This window comes from Temnothorax longispinosus, chromosome 5 (assembly GCF_030848805.1).
Source record: "Temnothorax longispinosus isolate EJ_2023e chromosome 5, Tlon_JGU_v1, whole genome shotgun sequence".
NCBI classification, from domain to species: Eukaryota; Metazoa; Arthropoda; class Insecta; order Hymenoptera; family Formicidae; genus Temnothorax; species Temnothorax longispinosus.
The window spans coordinates 2,335,938-2,358,340 of NC_092362.1; the positions used below are offsets into that span (position 1 = coordinate 2,335,938).

Below are 22,403 nucleotides of genomic sequence, written 5' to 3' on the forward strand. Positions count from 1 at the left end.
ATATTTAATTAAAAGAGTTTATTAACATAATTTTTGAAAATTATCATAAAATAAATATGGATATGGATATGGATAATGCATGATGCATTAGTATAAATAACTGTTGTCTTTTTAATTTAAAAATAATTGAATATATAAAATTATTTTAATAACATAGAGAAATGATGCGAATTGCGTGAAAACAATAGAATATTAATTACAACGTATCTCTTTTTTAATATTACAATAAAGAGAATTTTTAATGACTTTATATTTTATGTAGCCGCATAATTTACCAGAAATTCGGCATCTCACAGGGACTCTTACAGATTGACCAATAAGAAGGTCACACGATGTTACGCGGTGGTCGTGATAAAAAATAAGGTACATAAAGCTGCGTCTCCACTGGAACAACAACGAGCAATTTTTTGCTGCTAAATATTTCAAAATAATCCGACATATGTCAACTTATGGCAACATTTTCTCTATACGTTGAAGCAACATAATCACAGGAACATTTGGATTTTGAGTTTTGGGCAACATTTTTGGATAATGTGACCATATCCGCGACTGTGTCCATGGCAACTGAATGTCCACATTGAAGGAACATTTGTTCCTGTTGCGACTTGTTGACGTGTGTTACTATTATAGTTTTTTCCTTTCATCTTTACCGCTTCAAAAGGAAACACGTAACAAACGGCAACATTTTTCGCAGGCAACAGAAATATTGAGACACTTCAAGAAACTTCCGGCAACAACTAGCAACTTTTTTAAGAAACATGGAACATCAACAAAAAGTTCTTCCAATGGAGACGCAGCTTTAACGTAATGTAACATTAATGTTACCCAATTTGGATACAATGACACTGCGCAGAGAACTCGGTGGTCGGACAATGAGGCAGCTAAATCCTGCCGTTGTGACGTTTCGTCGGAAGGGGACAGCATCCCTCGTCAGGTCAGGAGATAGTTCCCAATTTTTCTTTCCGTTTGGCAGAAAGGGTAGATCCACGGGGACGGATGTTGGGTTTTACTTGACAGTTTCGAAATTTACGAGTCTTACGACATATCCGCTCACTTCGCGCATTCGTCCTCCGAGGGTGAGCGGGAGGATGAAGATTTGAATAACGACACAGATATCCTCCCTAAGCTCTCTTTAGTGAGTCGTCACGGTGGTTTTCTCTCGTTCTGTCCCTATTATTATATCTTTTTATCAGAATCTCTCTCTCGTTGTCTTTTTTCGAAAAATCGCATAAAATCAAGATCCTTCGATGGTATCAACCTTGATTTCTCATTTTCGCTCGTCCTTCAAATATCGCTGATGCTTCACCAATAAGTCTTTCCTCGTGTCTTCCGTTTGGACACTCTGAGTATTCTCGATCGTTAATACATCCTATTTTAGCGTAATTGAGTATTAATAACCGCGGATAATTATCGACCTTTTATAAGGATTGATATACAAGACGTTGTGCGATGTTCTCGCAAATTTCCGTTACAAATTTCTCGCGCAATTTAGAGTCAATTAACGAATTGCCTCGCTTAAATAGAGTTCATTCGATTAAAATTTAAAATTACTGCTACGTTTCTCTTGGATATATACACAGGTTATTCGCGGAATTTTAATGAATATCTTTCTCCGATATCGTTCTTTAATTGTATAACCGCTAATGGTAACACTATTAATATAAAAGAGCAATAAAACCATTTCGCAGAAAGTGAATTTCGAGTTTAATTAAAAATGAATGAAAAGAGCCGTTATTAGCAAATCGGTTTTGACTTAACTACATATGCTCTGATTTCTACGTGTTGCTGGTATATCGTTAGCAATCTAAGGTCTTCTATTCACGATTAACCCACTTTCTTAGATACTCACGCGAGAGATGCCCTTCTCGTGTTCTTTTTTTTTTCACACAAACGCACCCGTTGACTGACAAGGGAGTAGGCGAAAGTAGGGAGCACGTCGAATCTCCTATATTGTATTATAGAACGAATGGTGACTGATGGGGTGCGACGTGGAATGCGTGCGCGTTTCCACGTGGAACCGCGTCAATCTCTCCCCCGAAAACGCGGTAGAGTAACAAGACGGATATACGTCCGAAAACACGGGGAGTGAATAAAACCGGCACCTTTCATCCCCTCGTATCTTCCGTCAGACAGTGATGTGAAAAAATGTTGATAAGGAAACTATTGATCGCGCGACACATCGTTATTTTTCGACGGTTATTTACATCGGCTATACATTAATTCCGTCATCTCGGCTAATGATTTACTCGAAACGAGACAGCGAGTGATCGACGATCGTCATGAACGTGAGATGTTTCCTTTAAAATTATCGGTAAACAGCTGTGCGATAAGAAATTATCTTGTAGTATTTTAAAATTGTTCTTTTTTTTCTAGCGGGATTTAATAATGTGATGTGGCATTAATAACGAGCGATCTCGAGTATTCGATCCTTATTAAAAAATATGTAAGATATAAATATCGAAGATAGAAATTGTAACTCAAAAGTATATTTGGAACTGACATTTATTTATTATATCTTCTTTTATATATTTTTTTTAATTGATCACGTTATTGGATTAATTTTTCTCGATGACTTTTTACGGCGGATTCAGTTATAAATTATAAATCAACCAGAATGCGCAAATGTCAAGACATTGCTCTTCATCCGGAAGAAAAACCGAACAAATAACAGCTAGAGGTGAAAGGTTCATTCTCAGATTCCATCTTATCATGCTCGGTTGATACTCAACGCTCTATTGTGTTGTATTCGTTGAACTCTCCCCTTTATTAATCGAATAAATTCATCCGTAATAACAAGCGCGAAATGTCTGAAGCACATCTGTAGCGGTGCTTTAATGGATCGTATCAGGTCCATATAACTTCATGAATATTTATTTCGAACATCATGAGCAGTGCCTGACATTAACGGCGTATCAGAATCAATGAAATATCAAAGGTTATTGAGAGCGAAAGTGTAATACGTCGATGACGAAGAAAAGAATAACCGTATTCTGTCTCCTATTAAAACCCCTCCAAAATACGTGCGAATTTCTGAACCGATCTGACAATACTTTGCGATTGCATTCCGATCCGGGAACGCGACGGGACCCGGGGCAGTAAAATCAGAGCGATTTTCGTGTTTTCCTCTGGATATTCGATTGAATGCTCGCGCGCTCGTTTGGGAACGGACTGACTGACGCGGTACAATTTCCGATGCAATTTCGTTTCCTCCTTTGTTTAATACGCCGCGTATACACACATGCTTTGTCGCGTCGCTAAGGTAACCTGGATCGAGCGAGATTACACTATCGCCCCGTTCGCAGCATGCCTGGAACATGCTGCTTCGGCTTTTCGTCACGTGCGTGTACAGAAAGCCTCGATAGTCGTTTCCACGAATGCTGTAAATGCTGGAGAATAACGTAGCGGTAGGGAAGAGGAGAGAGAAAGAGAAAGAGATTGTCAGCACGTACACGTATAGCGAAATGTGCAGTATGTGCACGAGTGTATTTTACATTTTTACAGAAGAACTCGGCGCGTTCTGTCTCTCTCTCTTACTGATGATTTTCTCGTTTCCTTTCGCGTCTTCGACGCTGCAACGGAAATTACGGCTGGTACCAAGTATCCGCGGACGCGTACAGCCATTGTTACGAAACCATTACCTTTTTTCTCGTTGCTCTTTTCGAGCATCAGCTGGAGACTCACTGATGCGTAATTCACGTTGAGTTAGAAGAATACGTTGGTTAAAGGAAATCTGTCTGGTGACGCGGGGGTTCTGTCAAGAAAAACCTGCCTCAAATTGTCAAACGCGTAACACTTCGAGAGTCGATAAAATATCGTATAAAATATCAGGCTATTATAATTTTTTAAATTAAAGGTATAACTAGTGGTAGAATGTATTTTTAAAAAATCAATATTTTGCATGAATAGAGTTCGTAATTTTCTGTATCATTTATCGCGTCAGAGAGATACATACTTCCGCGCGATGCCCAGCACGAGATTCAAGGTATTCAAAGGCTTGCTTTAAACATTCCTCTCTCTCTTCTCGTTAGCCGCATGCGATGGTCAGCGAATGACGCGCTAAATGAGATCGCCATCCGCTTATGTACCTCTTGCTCGACATGCACACGCAAAAGACAGCTCCGCTTTAAGAAGAGAGGGCGGCTCGGTTCTCTCTCTTACCCGTTTACCTCGCCTCCCTCTGGAAACGTGCAATTCCGTCACCGGTGGATACCACGTTGCGGGTTTATTACGTTTCACGGATCTCTCTCTTTCCACGAGAGAGAGAAAGGCTCGAAGGTAGCCGCCTCGAGTTTCCCGCGCCGCGTCGTGTTAATCCGTCGCTACACGTTATCCGTAATACTACACCGAGCGAGATTGGGGCTGTTGGTTTGGGGATTGTTACAGTTTACAAGATTCTTTCCCAACGACTTTATGCAGCATGAAAACAGCGCGGTTACAGTAGTCTACCGAGAGTCTTTTGCAGCGGCAAAATAGCTCGTAAAATTAATTAAATGGTAAAAATAATTCACGTCGTAAATACTTGAGAATATTAGATTTATGTTTCGTTGCCTTTAAGAGTTATACACAGTTAACATAAAACACGCGCTTTTCCGTTTTTATGCGAGACGCGTTAAATGCAGTTTGCTACATTGGCGAATTTAATTTTATATTTGATCTTAAATGCGCCTGTAATTTGGTTTCAATATAAGATGTTATTTCTAAACTAGATTCCCAATTTGTATTTTTGAAAAGTAGATATTATTTGTTTAAGATAGAATACATTATTCACAGTTTTGTAACATATTCTCGGTCTTTGTGGAATACGGATTTAGAACAATTTGTGAAAATAAAATCTTAATTTTTTTCTGACAAGTTGGTAGAAGATGTTACCTTCCTGTTACGATAGTTCTACTGTAAGGACGTTGGATAACACACATCAGACAAATAATAAATCTGACAGATGTATAGCGTTGCACATACGGTAAAAATACATCCGACTTCCCTTTCCATTGTTTCATCTTCATGACGAGGCTTCTTCAAACGAGCTCGTTTTGTCACATTGTCTGGTATCTCTCGGAGAGAGATTTCTCGGTACAGTCTACGTTCCGTTCATATCTGCGCGCTTGTATCTTGTTTGTGTTAAGCACTCTTAAGATGACAACTGTTAATTAACTTTTAGCGGTATTTTTACGACCAAACATCACATTACAATATTATCGTGTGTCATTGTATAATTAGAATCGAAATGCTCTAACAAGTATAAAATAGGCTATCTCTCAGTATGTTACGTCGACTTTAATTTTAATGATAGAATTTTTTATTAATCTAGCTCTCTCTCTCTCTCTCTCTCTCTCTCTCTCTCTCTCGATCCATCCATCTATTTATCTTTTAACTTTTAACTGAAACGTCGAAGTGTCATTAATTTTCGAGTTATTTGCTGATTATAAATGAATGGCTTTCCACAAACTACGCTGCTGGAGAACGATCATGTAACAAAACCTTATTACTCATTTAAAGTCAAATACATTATTCTTACGGAATATTATTTTTACTTAAATTTTAATTACCATCACTCTTAATATTAAATATTACAAAGTTTCCAGATATTGTAGCTAAAGTAAAATTATGTCTATGTTCATCGAAAGATCTATTATGAAATAATTCTCGTGTATATTAATTCGTTCTTATTATCTTGTTTTATATACGATGCGTCTCAATCAATTCCTTCTACATAAAAAACGATACTTTATTTTAAATCTTAATGATATTAATTAATAATATTAATAATAATTCTAATAATATTGATTATTTATTACTTATTTATTTCTCTAATGGTCAAAGTTATTTTAATGATAAGAGTAAATCCATTCTTCGTAATCGAATAAAATAAATAGTAGCAACGTCCATTAAAACAAAAAAATAAGTCGCGATATTTGAACTTCGACTTTTTCCACATTAAATTACTGCTAAATGTCACTGAGCAATGCTTCTCGATACTGTTGACGCCTATCGCAAAAAGTTCACGAGACTTCTAATACAAAATTTATTAAGTCACTACCTTTCTATTCTTATTTGGTTCAATCACGTACTTCAATCAGTAAATCTAACAAAATTTCATTATAAAGCGTTTTATTTGATACTTTCCTAGTAGAAAAACAAATGATCTGAACCCCTGATCGCTATATTAAATTTTGTAATACCACGTTTTATTTAACAAATTCTAATATAGAAATACGAATTATTTAAACGCAGAGAACTATCTTTCATAAAATTGCGCGCTAATCTCGCTATTTCTCATATATGCATCTGATGCATCTCCGTTGTATAAATATATTGAGGATGACGATTATTTATTAAAATATTCTCTGCATTTTACTCGACTTGTTAGAAGTTTTGAAGCGATAGAGGGAATGAGCATTATTACCGTTATTAAATTACTATTTTGTTACAAAATTCAAGCCCCAATTATTTCTTGGATTTGATACGTCGCTTTAAACTCGCCGGTTTAAACATAATACGACCATTACCATTTTCAGACTAAGAACGTGTAGTAATTCAAGCAAATTACCGGCTTGATTAATTAACGAAATAATTAAAGTACAAAAATCTTTGTGTGATATATCGATGGGGAGAGAGAGAAAGAGAGAGAGAGAGAGAGAGAGAGAGAGAGAGAGAGAGAGAGAGAGAGAGAGAGAGAGAGAGAGAGAGAGAGAGAGAGAGAGAGAGAGAGAGAGAGAGAGAGAGAGAGAGAGAGAGAGAGAGAGAGAGAGAGAGAGAGAGAGAGAGAGTTTCTTGATAATAATTACTGATTTATTTCGTGAAATTGTGTGATTAACATCGAAAATATCATGCAAAATTATTTTAACGTATAAATACTATAAATACATTTCCGATTAATATACGAGTAACTCTTCTGTAAACAAACATGTATATGTATAAGATATTTAATGTATGATAATAATTTATCGGAAACAATTCGAAACGCGAGGCGTAGAATATTTTCGCGAAATTATATTATAAAATGTTAAATATTTCAGGATAACAACGAGTGATTAATACGCGCGCGAACTAAATCTCTTTTCGCGAGTGCCGGCTTATGTGATTGCAACAAAAGACTTGAGAGCAAGAAGAGAAGAAGCATCGGACAATGACAGAGTAGAGCTGCTGCTGCTGCTGCTGCTGCATCGTACTAGTGAGTGTTAACTTATCTTTTAATTTAATTTAAGGCAATGGATTTGCGAAAATTGCCTATATATATATATATATATATATATATATAACATCTCGTAGATCCATTGCTTTGAAATAGATGGTCTGAGAAATTAACGTAAATATTTAACTCTGAAATATCTATAATAATACGTCGACTTTTTTGCATGAAAGAATGCAAGTACAATATAAAACTCATATAGACAAGCATAGAGGCATTTAAGAAGCTAAGAAGCATTTTGGAGTTACACATTTCATACAATTTAACAAAATAACGTGCTAATGATTAATATAGTATTTCTATGTTATAGTGCTGTGTTACTTTAATCTTTCATAGCCTATTTATCTCCCTATTTATTGATTTTACATCAATTTATATCATGCATTTTCTATCTTAATTAATCATCAGAATACGTCGATAAGGCTTTGTAATGGTTATGCGAAAGGGAACAAGGTTAATATCTTGTAGGTATATTATAAGTCATATATAATACATACGTAGTATGTATTATAAGTCATAAATCATGTGACATACACGATAATAGCAACATTTCATTATGCAGTTATTATCATGTAGAACCACAGAGACATTGGAAACGTTATGGTGCAGTATCGTTCGTTCATTCAATATGTAAACACAGTAATAATAATTATAGGAACTCTATTATTAAACTCTCTTATTAAACAGAATGCGCGATGTTGAATGTTAATATCCAATATTGGTAGTATTCTTAGTATCCGCGCCGGTTGGTCGCACATGGAAAATACGAAAGTAAAATTGTGTAAATAATAAGATGATAATTGAATAAAGTTTAACTCCTCTTAATACGGGATCACATTACTACAATTGATTAATTAGCAAATAATAAATATATTTACGTACAATTCTGCGCCTTTTTCACGCAAAATGTTGAAATATTAATATCAAATAAATAATATCTCTAAAATGCTGATTCCATATGAAATAATAGTTATTTGTGCAACAAGTGCTGGAAGATGAAAATTCACGGGTGCGGAGTTGACGCACGAGCCGAAGGCGAGTGCGGTCACCGCATCCGGGAATTTTCAACTTCACGCACGAGTTGCATACCCTATTTTATGTTGCAAGTGCGTGGAAAGTGGCCTATCACGCACGCGTCGCGTGCACGTAGTTCCAAGCACGTGTGACATAAAAATGATTACGGAATCGGAGACTATTGATACTTTTGTATCGCTCGCGCGTTGTAATTGATTAAAATGTCACACCTCATCTTATTTCTGGTATCACAAATTTTAATTTTTATTTATGATACTTATATTTAATCAATTTGAAATTGATTTCTGTAATTATTTCATATATCATATATATGTTATTAATCGTCCCTCACGATAATTAATAATGTTCGATTAGTAGATAAATAAAATACTTTTTTAAACCATAATATACACATCTCAAAAACTCTATTCACGTAAGCAAATAATATATCAAGTGGTAAAACTGTAATCGTCGCGTTTCATGAAAAGTTTGATGATCGTTCGTATACGAGTTCTTGCTCTTCTTGCGCGTTAATACAAAAACATACGTTTTTAGCTAATTAATTTCAAAGTGTTATTAAAAAGATAATCACAATATACAATCATTTATTTAAATTATTACTCCTCCAGAATACAATTGGTATTCTGAAATGCTTGCAGGATTACTTCCTAATTTCTCGCGATTATTCAAGTGACAGCTGACTCTATATCACGATGCTTGTGCAATCATGGCTCGTCTCTCCGTTTCATTACGTTCTTGAAATATATTTGACTTAGTCTTGAGAGGCAAGAGGCAATTCTTGTGGGTGGCAGCGGCGAGAATTCTCAGCACGAAATCGCGACAGGATGGCGCAGATTTTACCAGAAGCGGTTACGTGCTTGTTTGCTAGTTCGACCAAGGCCTTAACGCTTTCTATACGTGATGATGAATCCCGCTGAGGAAGGTAGCTCTCCAGCGCCGATTCAAAGATACGGACGCGGCGAAATCGGGTCAGGGGTCCTCGACGAGGCCTCCCCACGGACATAAATGAGGTTCCTTCTTTCGATACCCGACGACACGACGTAACTTTGACCGGCGATTTCGCACGTCGGCGACGCCTCTCGTCAAAGCTTCAATCGAGAGAGCGAATTTGCGCGTCACACGGTAATGTGCTTTGAAAAACGCGACGTTGAACTTCAAAATAGAAACTCCAGAAGCATCTTTCCAGCGATATTGATTATGCGATAAAAAGTGACTCGGTATACATAAATGTACCCTGTAAAAAAAGTCGAACGTTTTTTAAATAGATATATATTGAAGTAGAACATTATAATAATAATTGTAGCAATAATTATTAATTATTGCCACAATTAGTTTACTGAAATATACATATATAACACTAATTTGAATTAATGTAATCTTCATTTACTCAATAACAGCTAGTTTTTCGAATAATTGGATAATGTGTATTTCGATAATCAATCTGCGCATATTATCGGATATTAAAGTGGATATTAAAAAATCCTATAATTTCTTCTATTTTTTGTTTCTTTCATGCGTTTTACAATCAATGATCACAGCGAAAGAAGGAATATTCATTTATAGACATAGTGTATTTAGTTTAGGTGTACGAAAAACCGATCAGAATAATTTGCCCTTGCAGCGTTATATTTCGATTATGATTATTATCTCTTAGAAAAGTTTAGCAGCTGGTCGGTAATTGAGTTCTCGCAAAGAAAGTGGCAAAGCCCTCTGGTAAAGGGTCGAGTGGATCTCGACCATGCCCGAAGGCTTCTCAAACGCTTGATAACTATTTTTCGGATCGGTCGGACGATTGTTAGAAGCGCGCGCTCGAGGCGTATTTTCTGTAGAAACGCAAATTGCATGGGTCGTACGTTTATTTTACAGCTCGCTAATTGAATATGAGCAAAAAGATAAAAAAAAGCAATGAAAAAGCAAGGGAACGAAATCGAGGAGAAAGATAAAAAATAATTTAAAAAAATTAGTAAAGTAATGACTTTCTGCTGCTCTCGTAGAGTTACACAATCACGATACTGCACGGTAAACGGCAGCGGAAAAGTACAGTAATGTTTTATTCAGAAAGAGCATATTTCTGTAGCTGAGAGAACCGTGTTTAGAACAACACGGTGGAATAAACGCGACACACGACGAGTGGTGTGCAATGCGCGGGATATAATATAACAGCCTCTATAAAATATACCGCGAAGTTGTCGTCAGCATATCCGTCGTCTATTCTCGTCTGCGGCAGTTGGGATATCAGGCCGCTTTATCTCGTTGCGCGGCCGGAAAGAAGAAAACGCGCGCGACAGTTACCTTATTATTTATTACTACATAAAAGGTCGCGTACGCGGTGACAAGCGCTGTGCATTTCACCTCGGATAGAAAATTTTATTTCCAGATGCGAGAAAAGAGAAAGAGATACATCTCTTTCCGCGAGAAAACTCTTTTTTTTACAATTTTGCGACGTAGGATTCTATAGAGATTTGGACAGTGTTTTATATGCTATCTTTTTTTACCTTCTTTATTTTATTATTCTCTTTAGACGTGTAACTCAACATTTGCTACATTTAAACAGAGCATTGGAGAAGCTCTTTGTTATCGATAATTTTGGACCTTAACTCTTATATTGAAAGGAAGAAAGTTTATGTAATGTAGCAATAGCTTTACATTTACCGACTTTGAACAGCTGCAACGTAAAAGATTCGTTATAAGCTTCAATGGAAACGTAGTTATGTAAATTACATTGGACACAACACTGCCATGTGCGCGTAAGCTACTAATCGAATCGTTTTTCGATCACCATTTGCAAATAATCGACGCGGCAGCTTTGCAGTTCGTTACTTGTGGCACATCAATTTACTCCTTCATTCGATCCATTGCAAAAATTTTATTTCCACGATTCTCGCCGCTTCCCCCAAATGCCTCGATTGAAGTGAAATATTTGTTCACGAATCGACAATGTATTCGTTCGATGTACGACTCTTTGGATTAAAAAATTCATTTTTTGTTTAGGTAAAGAAAATAAGATGGCAAAATTTTAGATAAAAGTGACCTGCTTGTAAAAAGATCTGTAAGTTCTCGTTAAATAATATTTTTGAGATAAATATCAATTTGTATTAGTAAAAATTATTTTTGTAATTTTATAAATACACATTAGTTATATAAACATATTTTTCTATAAGTATTTACAAATTAAAAAATCACTATAATGATCATAATTCCTTCAATGATAAATAATTAATATTTAAAAATATATAAATATATATATTTTTATTATTAATTTTAATTTTTACTAAAATTCAAAGTATATAGGTTTTAATGAAAAATCCATACGAATAAACCGGGCTAATTAAGAACCAGCGCGGTAAATGATGCGCGAAAGTTTTATTTATATATTTTTATTTTACATATTTTCCAACCTTTGACTGCGTGCCGACTAGATTTGTCAGACTTGAAACACAACTCCGGTTGGAATAATAAAATCCCCCCCTACACCTAATTAAATCGATTCGATTTAATTTTTGATGCTATATGCATCTAAAAAACTGTAAAGAAATCATTGCGAAAAATATTACCTCGGTCAGGGTTTGAACCTGGAACTTCCTTTTAATTTAATTTTTACTATTTAATTTTTATTATTTAATTTTATAATTTATTTAAAGCTTTGCAAGCTAGATTGCTTTGTAGCCGGGACGATAAAAGAGCGAAACTCGCCCGTTCGAAAAGTATGGACGTGAATCAAAGATCTCGTCGAAATGCAAGCGTTTCAAGTGAATTCGCTTTCAACAAGTGGTTCGAGCCATTAGTCGCACTCAAAGCTCGCGAATATCGATAGCTCGCGTCCGCTGAGAAGCGAACGCCTCGTTAAACCGAGTTACCATCGTTGTTTCTCATGATCGGGAAAATAATTCATAGATTTTAACTTGTATAGTTTACACAGGATTTCCTGGGAGAGTCTTTAGTCATGCTGTATCACAAATTTTAAGTTAACTCTCCTTCGCGTAAAAACTTGTTAAAATTCATCACTCGTCATGAATCTTAAAACTCCAGAAATAGATATCTTGATAATTAAGACTTGATAATTAGATTTATATAAAGGAAAGGTCTAGTTAGAATCAATAAAAACGAAACATTTTATGCTTCTGATTCTATTGTTCATCTGATGTTCACTTGATATTTACTTTCCCAACGTTACTTATAAATATTAAGCATAAATAATGCAGAAGTATTGCTACATCGGCATTGAAACAACTCGGAAACAACTGTATATCTTTTTAGTTTCTTTTCTATGAAAAGAAATATCCAACGATCTCGGGCATTATATACAATAATCTCGAAATATATTGCAGGATTTTTTGAAAAAATGCTGCTACACGTTTCCGGCAAAGTAAGAACGTTTCAGAAAAAAAGAGAGAGAGATGCTAATACTAAAACTGCTTATATCGCTGATTATAAAACGATGAGAAACTGAAAACTATTTTATAATCAGGAAACGCTCCGGGGTTTGATAATTATAAAAACGCAGGTTTTGATGGAAGATATCGATCGACCGCACATGCAACTCGTTCTCGAGTTTAATTATTTTCGCGCGCATGCGAGTCGCACAACTTCCTGTTCGTTTACAGGCGCGCGCGATGTCAATAGCGGGCGCCGTCAACCTTCGTGGTTGAAAGCCATTAATTTTAAAGCCACGTCGGAATGCTTATCGGACAAGCAAGCCGAAGTGGGAAGGAGGAGTTGGACAAGTATGAAACAGACAGACCGGTAGCGGCATTCACGTTCGCGATGCGAACGAACGGTTCGGTTTAGAAGCAGTTAGACAATCGTTGGAAAACGAAGTAGCGATTCCGTTAATAATAGACATGGAGCTGCGTGCTTCGACCTGTCGCCTGGCTAACAAATTTTTATTGTAAAAATACGCTCAGGCCAAACAAAGACATTTTAGTAGCACATTTTAAGAGTTTAATGTTTATTTTTTTTTTTTAAGTGGTAATTATTGGCAAGTTTTTTATTTTCCACATTAAATCTTAGAGACGAATAAGATACATCGACGTATCTTATTTGACGCGTTGCACATTACGTCTGCACCTAAAATTACTATAAAATAAATACAATAAAACGACCTTTACCTATCAAGTCTAATGAAAACTGCACAGTCGCGAGCAATTCTCTAAATTGAAATCTCGGAACGCGCTCGACAGCTTCCTTGCATATCCCAGTGCATATTTTATGCGCATCCGTTACGACTCGTCGCATCTCGGTTCGTGGTCAACGATGTGTGAACACTGCGCGTAAAATTTTTCTCCGCAATCCAATCGAAGTCAAGAAATTCACGCGCGAATCGACCGATGCCAATTTCGTTACACGTAGACACGTTGCACATGGGATTTAATCCCGAAGACGCTGCTTTACGACTTGTGTCCCAGATATGTGCGGAAAATATAGCGGATAATTTTCTTTAATATTTACCAAATAAACGCAAAAGTGATCAACAAGCTCGATCAATCGGTTACATACGAGATAATGATGATTACCGTTGCGAATGTATTTTACGGCGACGGATTCAGCTCGAATGACATGCCGTTATAATCTTTGATGGAGACATGGTGTGAGAAAAGGGCAAATGTGTAGATAGGCATGAGATAACAGATTGCGAATAATACGAGATGTTTTTCTAGAATTGCTTTAATTCTTAAACGAATTAATTTTCTAATTGCAACTTTGCTAATTGTAAGTTTTAAAAAAGCGTTCAGAGTTATTAGTTCACGCGAACTAATATTGGTTTCCCTATACATTGACAATTTGTTTCCTTAAAATGTTTTCTTAAATGCAATATTATTAAATTCTTCCCTGATCAAATTTGACTAATTAATAAAAGTGAGTTTATAAATATTGACACAGTAATTTAAGTTTTTAAATTCGTACAATTTATTTTCTTATAGTCATGTTGAACCTTACCTTTCAATGCAGAATATTCTGTGCGGAAAACTGAATCTGTAAGCAAAAGAAAATAAATTGTTAGAAATATTATTAGAAAGTTATTAAAACTTATATACATATATTATCCAAATATATATAATTATACTTATTATCTGTATATTATATACATATAAATCATCTTTGACCATTCAATATCTTCTTTTATATAGCTTATAATTTATAATATCTTGTAACTCATAATGCCGGTAAAATAAAGTAAAAAGAATCTTAATGCATTTAATTTAAAAGTTTTTTTTTATACGCTTAAGATTTTATCTTTTTATGATAAGTCTTCGTAATTTAAAGTAAATAAAGAGGCACATTTTTTATAATTTTTCGATTTATGACATTTTATTCAATGACAGTACAGATCATACACGAAATACAGTAACATTAAGGATAAGAATAAAGAAAGCGAGAAAGATGTTGTCCAGATTACATAGTAGGATTACGTCTAGGTTACGTATTTTGTCGGGCCAGGCTGGTTGTAAAAATGTCGGAAGAAGCAGTGCTCTTCTAAGCCCTCGAAAGGTTGAGCTCGTGGATCAAGTGGAAAAAAACTGTCTCGCGATTTGCTGGTAAAACAATGTTCTGCTTTATATCTCCGAGAATGGACAGGGGCGATCGCACAGGTTGATTTTCGTGAGTGGGTTCTTCGAGAACGTCTTGAACATATTGAGCGTGAAACGTTGCTTTTTCAGACGAATTACGCGAACAAGGTTGAACGCTGTTGTTGTCCGGTGCTGTCATTGTCATAAAATGAATTCTTCCTTTCTAACTTACCCCCCGTTTTCATCTTTATATCTAGAAATTTAATATTTTTCATTGATTCTCAAAGTAACTCGATTTTTTGTGTACATACACCATGAATTGCGTTTTTTCAATAAATTTGAGAGCGATTTTTTAAATGGATACTTGATTAAATATTATTTTCACAATGTTTTAACATGAGATATTAAATATCTTGATCATAAAGCGTTAAAATAAATTTCATCGTTTAAATAAAATTTGTTATTATTTAAAATTAATCGAAATTGTCAGATCTATCGAGGTCTCTGAAAATTTTCTCTAAAATTTTTCTGTTAGCGATTTATAACGTTCTAATAACTCTACATTTTATCATATATACTTTTTTAACAAGTTCTACAACAACAAATTATTTCATAAAAGATTTTGTTTCCCCATGTACCGCTTGTAAACGTTTAACAATAAGTGTGGAGAGGTGTGCGTAGGAGTTTCGGTAAATCAATACATTATATAAAAGAACAACTCATCAAGTGTATGACGTAAATTGTAATTATGAGCAATCATAGCAGCGTTAATGAAAACGTCTTGCACGTGTAATCTGAAATTTCACGACAGTCTTACGCGAAGGGAGAAACTCATTTTGAATCACTCGCCGGGCGAGGTCTTATAATTGCGTCTCGACAATTCAATCTAAATTAGCAGACGTCATAAACATTCCGGGAACTGCCGTTACTGGCAGCTTGCATTTGTCACGGAAATGAGATAAAAATTCTTTCACCGATATAAAAAACGGCTCGCGATCTAATAACAATGTAATTGCCATGATATTTCCCTTTGGTAGAATAAATTCTGGGAAGGGTATAAAATATTGTCATATTAAAATTAGATATTTCTTATAAATTGCATATATATTCTTCGAGTTGAGAGCATAAGCGTGTACTTTTAAAGGACTCTAATATGAGAGCGCTTTATAATCTCTTGGTGGATAAACCAGACTTAGGCGCTCCGGTATATGATTATTAAATCTATATTTATTTCTGCGGTCGTGACGCAGAAACACATATTTCGTTGAAATTATATTTTTGTCCAGAAATAAATTTCAAAAAATAATGTTTGTACAGTGACATTTTATAAACGTAATATTAGATATATGTTAAAGTTATATTTTTAACACAGTAATGTACGTATTATATACGTAATAATTTCTGCTCTCCGTTATACGTGTATATAGTCGTATTTCTGCCGTACATACTCTCGAATGTCATCGATTAATCAGCGATAACGTTCAATTAACGCCGCACCCTCGTTTCCTCGCCACGGTTTTCTCACATCGATTAGTATGGCAGCCCTGCCTATCAAGTTAGCAGAGCGTTAACCTTGCATCTCGCTTAAATTGCGCTTTTATTGACACTTTCTCGCTGTTAACGCGGTGACATGCTTAATTACTGTTATCAACGAGCGGAGAACGGGCGCGCTTCTCCGAGTATCAATGTTTGCGCGTAAATGTATACTCTGATATTTAATGGCACTTAATGTGGCACATGCTGAAATGATCTTATCTTAAATTATTCCGTGCGTGTTACGTCACCGATCTTAGTCTATCCCAGATAACATGGATGGACTGCTGTGCATCACGTACGAAAAGTTCTCCGGCCTCTTGCGGCCGGTCGATTTTGCGGCATCAACAAAATATATATATATGTGTGTGTGTGACGTTGTTTGAGCAAATATTTAAAGACTCATACAGCACAATACACCACCTCGACACCAACAAGCTGTGGAACGTATCAAAATTCTTCGCTCATTTGCTGTTTACAGGCCTTCATCCCGAAAAAATTGATCGCGAAACGCGTGTTCTTTGGGTCATCTGTATTTCCTAGAGATGTTCCGAAAAACATTCATTTTGCGATTAATTTTTTCGGGATGAAGGCCGGGTCGGAATCGAACCACGGACCTTATCATTACTATTATAGTCATTCGCGCATGCATCCCTAACGTGTGGTCTTCTTTGATCGCTGGGCCACCTTGGCTCGCGATTTAAACTAGTAACGATTAACTTTGTAATTTCTTGTTTTTTTTTCAACTGTAATACGTAAAAGTTATCAAATTTATAATAATTTTTACTGTTTATATTTTAAAGACAGCTACATAGAAATATGGACCTCATGTTTTCGAGAATATCATTTCAATTAACCAACAGTGAGAACTTCATTACATCGCTTGTTATAGACGGATTCTATTATGCTTTCATGCTTGACACGCGCATATTGAAACAGTGGATGTAAATCAATAAGCTTCGTTTACATACGCGATTACTAGTGCTATTCTCTTTCACACGCGAGCGTAGCGCATATCTGTTTGAATTACAAAAAAGAAGTCCGAACAATTATAACCGATAAACAATAAACGACGAAACTCAATTCGACACTCGTCGGCGGCGTTTTTTTTCCATCTCACAGAGGAGAGGGTTAAAAGGCGCTATTGATTTTCTCTCGTGGACTCGCTGTTGCCAAGTTCGTACTATAAGTTCGCATCGCATCGCGCGCGAATTTTCCGTCATTGTGTATCACACGGCTGACCGACATGTATCGCGTAAAAGTGAGAGATAGAGAGAAAGAGGGTCGGAAAAAGGAGAAGAGGAGGTACAGAGACTTTCGTCACGGCTGTCAAAGAAGAGGCGGAATCGCGCGACATGACAAGGAGATACTTAACCGATGTGGTATAGGTGTGGCATTCGACGTATGTCTCGGCTCGTGGCCGTGATTATGTCTTCCATGACGCGAGGCAGGCTCTATATATAGTACTCTATATACAGTACGAAATGGTAATACGAAAATTTAATGGACCAGTGATTGCGCTTCAATGCGTCATCGGCTTATCCGCCGTAATTTCGCAGCATGCGTGCGCTTCCGCACACTCTCCAAGATCCCCTTCGATCGACGTCTTATTCGCCTCGATCGAGATCCTTGATCACTTGATCACCGGGGTGCCAGTTTGCTTGTACAGTCCGTTTGCACAATATGTAATTCGGGGCGGACCAATCCCGCTGATTGCGGTGATGAACATTCGAGCCGACCGCGACGTTCGACTGATTGAACTTCCGCGATCCTCTGTTTTTAAACGCATCGAAGAACGCATTGTGTTCTGAAAATTGCATCTAAAAATTTTATTGCAGGAGAATTTTAAATGTCAAGCATATTTTGGGATCCGTAGATCTATAAATACGACAAAAGATCTCAGCTTAGAAAAGAACAGATTGTGCTTAACATAGTTAAGAATAGGTCTATATAATTTAATACAATAAAATAAAAGACAAATGAGAACAATGCCGGTGGTGAGAAGAAAATAAATTATATATTATACAAACTTACAAACGACATACGTTTCGGTCTTTGGTTTAGACCCTCTTCAGTGTTGAATAAATAAAACAAGTTAAAAGTATAGATAAGAATAGTCTTCCGCCTGACACAAGACTATTCTTATCTACATTTCTTATTTTATTTATCCTTATTTTATTTCCAACTGAAGAGGGTCTACTAAACCAAAGACCGAAACGTATGTCGTTTGTAATTTGTTCGTATAATATATAATTTATTTTCATCTCACCACCGGCATTTGTTCTCATTTGCCTTTTATTTTAGTATATTTGTTAAATTGATTGTATATCTGAAGAGTTTTATTCTTGTTTTTTTAGGTATAATTGTCAATTTGTTAAAAACCTTTGAGAAAATATTATACGTACGTATAACCGCACATTCTTTTATTTATGAATTTCTTAATTAAGTTAGACTAATTCTTCTTGAACAAAAATTTTCATACGGATTAATTTTTAAACGCGCAAGAGCGAGAAACTTTAATTCTTAAATTTCTAACCACGTATATAATTTAACAAAATTTTGTTTTGAATTAATTACAGAGATATTTTAATTTAAAAAAAGAAAAAACTGTGCAAGGATGTGATATTCAATCAATTTTTTATTCTAAAAATATCGGTTTTTAATTAATCAAAGAATTGTATGCACTTGGATAGGGATAAAGGAAAGTTAAGGCTTTCTTTAAATAATTCAACCGTTTGCCATAAATAAAAAAATAGCAATAAAAAATCAATAAATACTTTATTTGAACAGCGATTACTGAATAAACATTCAGTATAGACTCTGAGTTAGTGATACAGTCTCTGGAAACTTTGGCAGGAAAGAAAACGTAAAGCAAGAAGTCATGTCAAGTTTCTTTTTTTCTTGCGAAAAAGAAAAACAAAAATCGATACATCAGTCTTACATTACGATGTTTTTTTTTAATTATGAAGAATTATGAAAAAGAACTTTCTTCACGTACGCAAAAGAATGACACAAAAGGTTATCGATACAAGCCTCTCGGAGAAAGCGTAACGTCGACCTATCGAAATTTCAATATTCGTCCATTCACTCGAGTATCGAAACTTCGTAATTACAAGTCGGTCGTACGTTTCTTTATAAGACCAAATTGAAAAGATTTCCAGGGACTGTGGAAATGCAGCGGAGCTTTGATGACTGTATAGATAAAAAATTTTAATTTAATTAACGATCAATAACACATTGATATTAGTAACTCTTTATGCTTAAAACAAATGTTATTTTTAAAATTAAGATTTATTTAAAATTTTGCATTGTGATTAATAGAAAGAAATGCGAAAACTTTAGCTCTGCGCTATCATTTTATTTATTCCTATTATTTTTTATTTTGTACGCGATTTAATCTTAATGAAATTTTTTGTACAAGAAATACCTATGACATCATACTTTTAATATTATCATAATAATATTAATAATACTAATAATAATACTAATAGTATCATTAATAATTACCTAATTATTTTTTTAATTATTGAAGCTACTATTATAGTATTGAGATTAAATCCGCTTCTTATAATCAAATAAAGCAGATGGCAGCATAACAATTAATAAATAATTCTCTACACGGTACTTGAACTTCGACTTTTTCACATCAAATGTTCGCTAAATGTGCAATGAGAAATATTTCTCGATGTCCACCGCTGAAAATTTCACGTTTTCATACAAAATAATTTATTAGATTTAAAAATGTATTAATTAATTAATTAAAAATGTAAAACGTAAAACCAAATTAGAATATCTAAAGTCATATTTGCTTTAAAAAGCATTAAATATTTCGAAATCATTGTTTCGCGAGCGATTGGTTGCGCACTATCATTCGGTCTCTTCTCGAGAAGAAAACTATAATAGCGCCAGAGGTATATAAAGCTATCTAAACCAAATTATCAGAACACAAAAAATTTTATATAGAATTAATTTGCTAATTATTTGCTATTATTTCTTTTTAGAAGTACTTTTTAATAGCTGGAGCAAAAATTACTTTTAAAAGCAAAAAATATAGCAAATAATTAGCAAATTAATTCCATATAAAATTTTTTGTGTTCTGATAACTTAGATAGGTTAATATACCTCAGCGCCAGTCCGCTCCGCGTATCCGGTGTCGCAACATTATTATCGTCCGAAATCCGATTATTCCCTATTAACAATTAGTGATTACTGTATAACTATATGATTAATTATCTTTTACAATTTACGACTTATAAGCATATCGAGATGATGATTACTTATTAAAATATTCCCTGCATTTTATTTGACTTATTATTAGAAGTGATAGGGAGGTTACATATATATAAGCATTATTATCATTATTAAATCACTATTTCATTACAAAATTCGAGTACCAATTACTTTTTTAACAATACTTAGTAACAAATTAATAATTCAAGTACGAAAATCTTTGTGTAATCGATATGAATAAATCTTTTTCTTTAAACATATATATGTATATGAGATATTTAATATGTGATAATAATGTACTCCTCGGAAATAATTCGAAATGCGAGGTATAGAACATTATAATATATTATAAAACATTAAATACATATACCAGAGTGGCATTGAGTGATTAATATGCGAGCGAATGTACTTAACTACCCTTTTGCAAATATTAGTTTGTGTGAACAAAAAAGCAATACAAAGAGACCTGGGAAGCATTCAACGACGGAACAAAGCTGCTGCTATTGTATCGTATTAGTGAGTGTTAATTTATCTTTTAATTTAATCTAAGGTAATGGATTTGTAAATATGACAAACGCATGTAACATATCTCATATAGATTCATTGTCTTGAGATGGATAAACTGGATAGGGATTAACGTAAATATTTAACTCCGAAACATGCACGTATAACAATATGACGATTATGTATAGAAGAATGCACAAATACAAAACTCATAGAATTAGAGCTCTCGCTTATCCATTGCATTTCTCATTTACATTGACATATTACAAAATATTTTTTAACTAAAATATTTGGTAAAAAAGGACATGCAATAATATATTAATTTTTGTAAAAGTCAAATTGCCTTTAAATTCTAAATTTAAAAATATTTCTAATGCTTTTTGCTAAACACTATATTCCACAGATAAGATTTCCAGAACACAGTTGACAGTATCATGAAAGTAAATATATTAATTTCATTAATTTTAAATGCATGATTGTAATTAATTTTAAATTTTTAAATCCATTATTTAGAGAAATAATAAAGATTATGAGAAAGGAAATTAGTAATGTTACAAATAAAAATATAAAACTGATATTTTTGGAATATGAAATTTTTATTTAATATAATATCTTTTATGGTATTCATATTTTTCGGACGATGGAAATGGGAACAAGATATTTGTTGTCATATTAATAATAATATGACATAATATGTCATATTAATAATAAAGACATAAATTATTGTTTGCAATATAATAAAAAGGAAAAAAATGTTAAACTTATTAAATTTATTACTTGTTTTTTCTTCTTTTTCTATCTTAAATATTTTTTTATATAAAGTCGAAGAGTTTTGCATTTGGTTTTCCTATATCTTTTCAAAGTAAAATATTGCTTGAATTGATAAAAGTGAATACTTGGTGATTTTTAAAAATATGTACATGTTGCAAGCATAAGTAAAGGAAGCCAAGACACTTCATATAAATATTGATTCTGAATTATTTATTAAATAACGCGATACTAATTGTTATTCATATTTTCTTTTATAACGTCCAATTTTACTCAAATCTTTCATAGTTCCTTCATCCATATTTATTGATTTTATGTCAATTTATATCATGATCAGCTTTCTACCTTAATTAATCTTCAGAATACGTTACTAAAGCATTGTAATGGTATGTAGATAGTATTCCGCACATATACAATCATAAATTGATTCGTGACATGAACAGCAATAGCGCAGTTTTATGCTATCCAGCGATTAGTTTAGAGTAGCTCACAATCAGATACATAAAACATTATAGTGTTTTCATTCAATATCGATTCATGTAATATCGATCGTTTGATAATACAGAAATACAGAAATACAGAAATAAAAGAGAGACAAGGATAACAATTTAACTCTTAATAAAATAGGATAATAT

General features: G+C 34.2%; 1 protein-coding gene and 1 long non-coding RNA gene across 5 annotated transcripts in view; one reads left to right on the plus strand and one right to left on the minus strand.

The window, feature by feature from the left end:
• Positions 1 to 22,403, minus strand: part of LOC139812906 (GTP-binding protein Di-Ras2) — an 88,606-nt gene that overhangs the window by 48,435 nt on the left and 17,768 nt on the right. For all 4 annotated transcript variants that reach the window (XM_071778090.1, XM_071778089.1, XM_071778091.1 and 1 more), the window contains one exon: positions 14,162 to 14,197. The gene's annotated coding sequence lies outside the window, so the exon portion shown is untranslated. The remainder of the gene's footprint in view (positions 1 to 14,161; positions 14,198 to 22,403) is intronic.
• LOC139812912 (uncharacterized) overlaps positions 1 to 22,403 on the plus strand; it is a 132,711-nt gene that overhangs the window by 42,833 nt on the left and 67,475 nt on the right. Inside the window, exon 2 of the long non-coding RNA XR_011731975.1 lies at positions 7,017 to 7,171. This is a non-coding gene — a long non-coding RNA (uncharacterized lncRNA). The remainder of the gene's footprint in view (positions 1 to 7,016; positions 7,172 to 22,403) is intronic.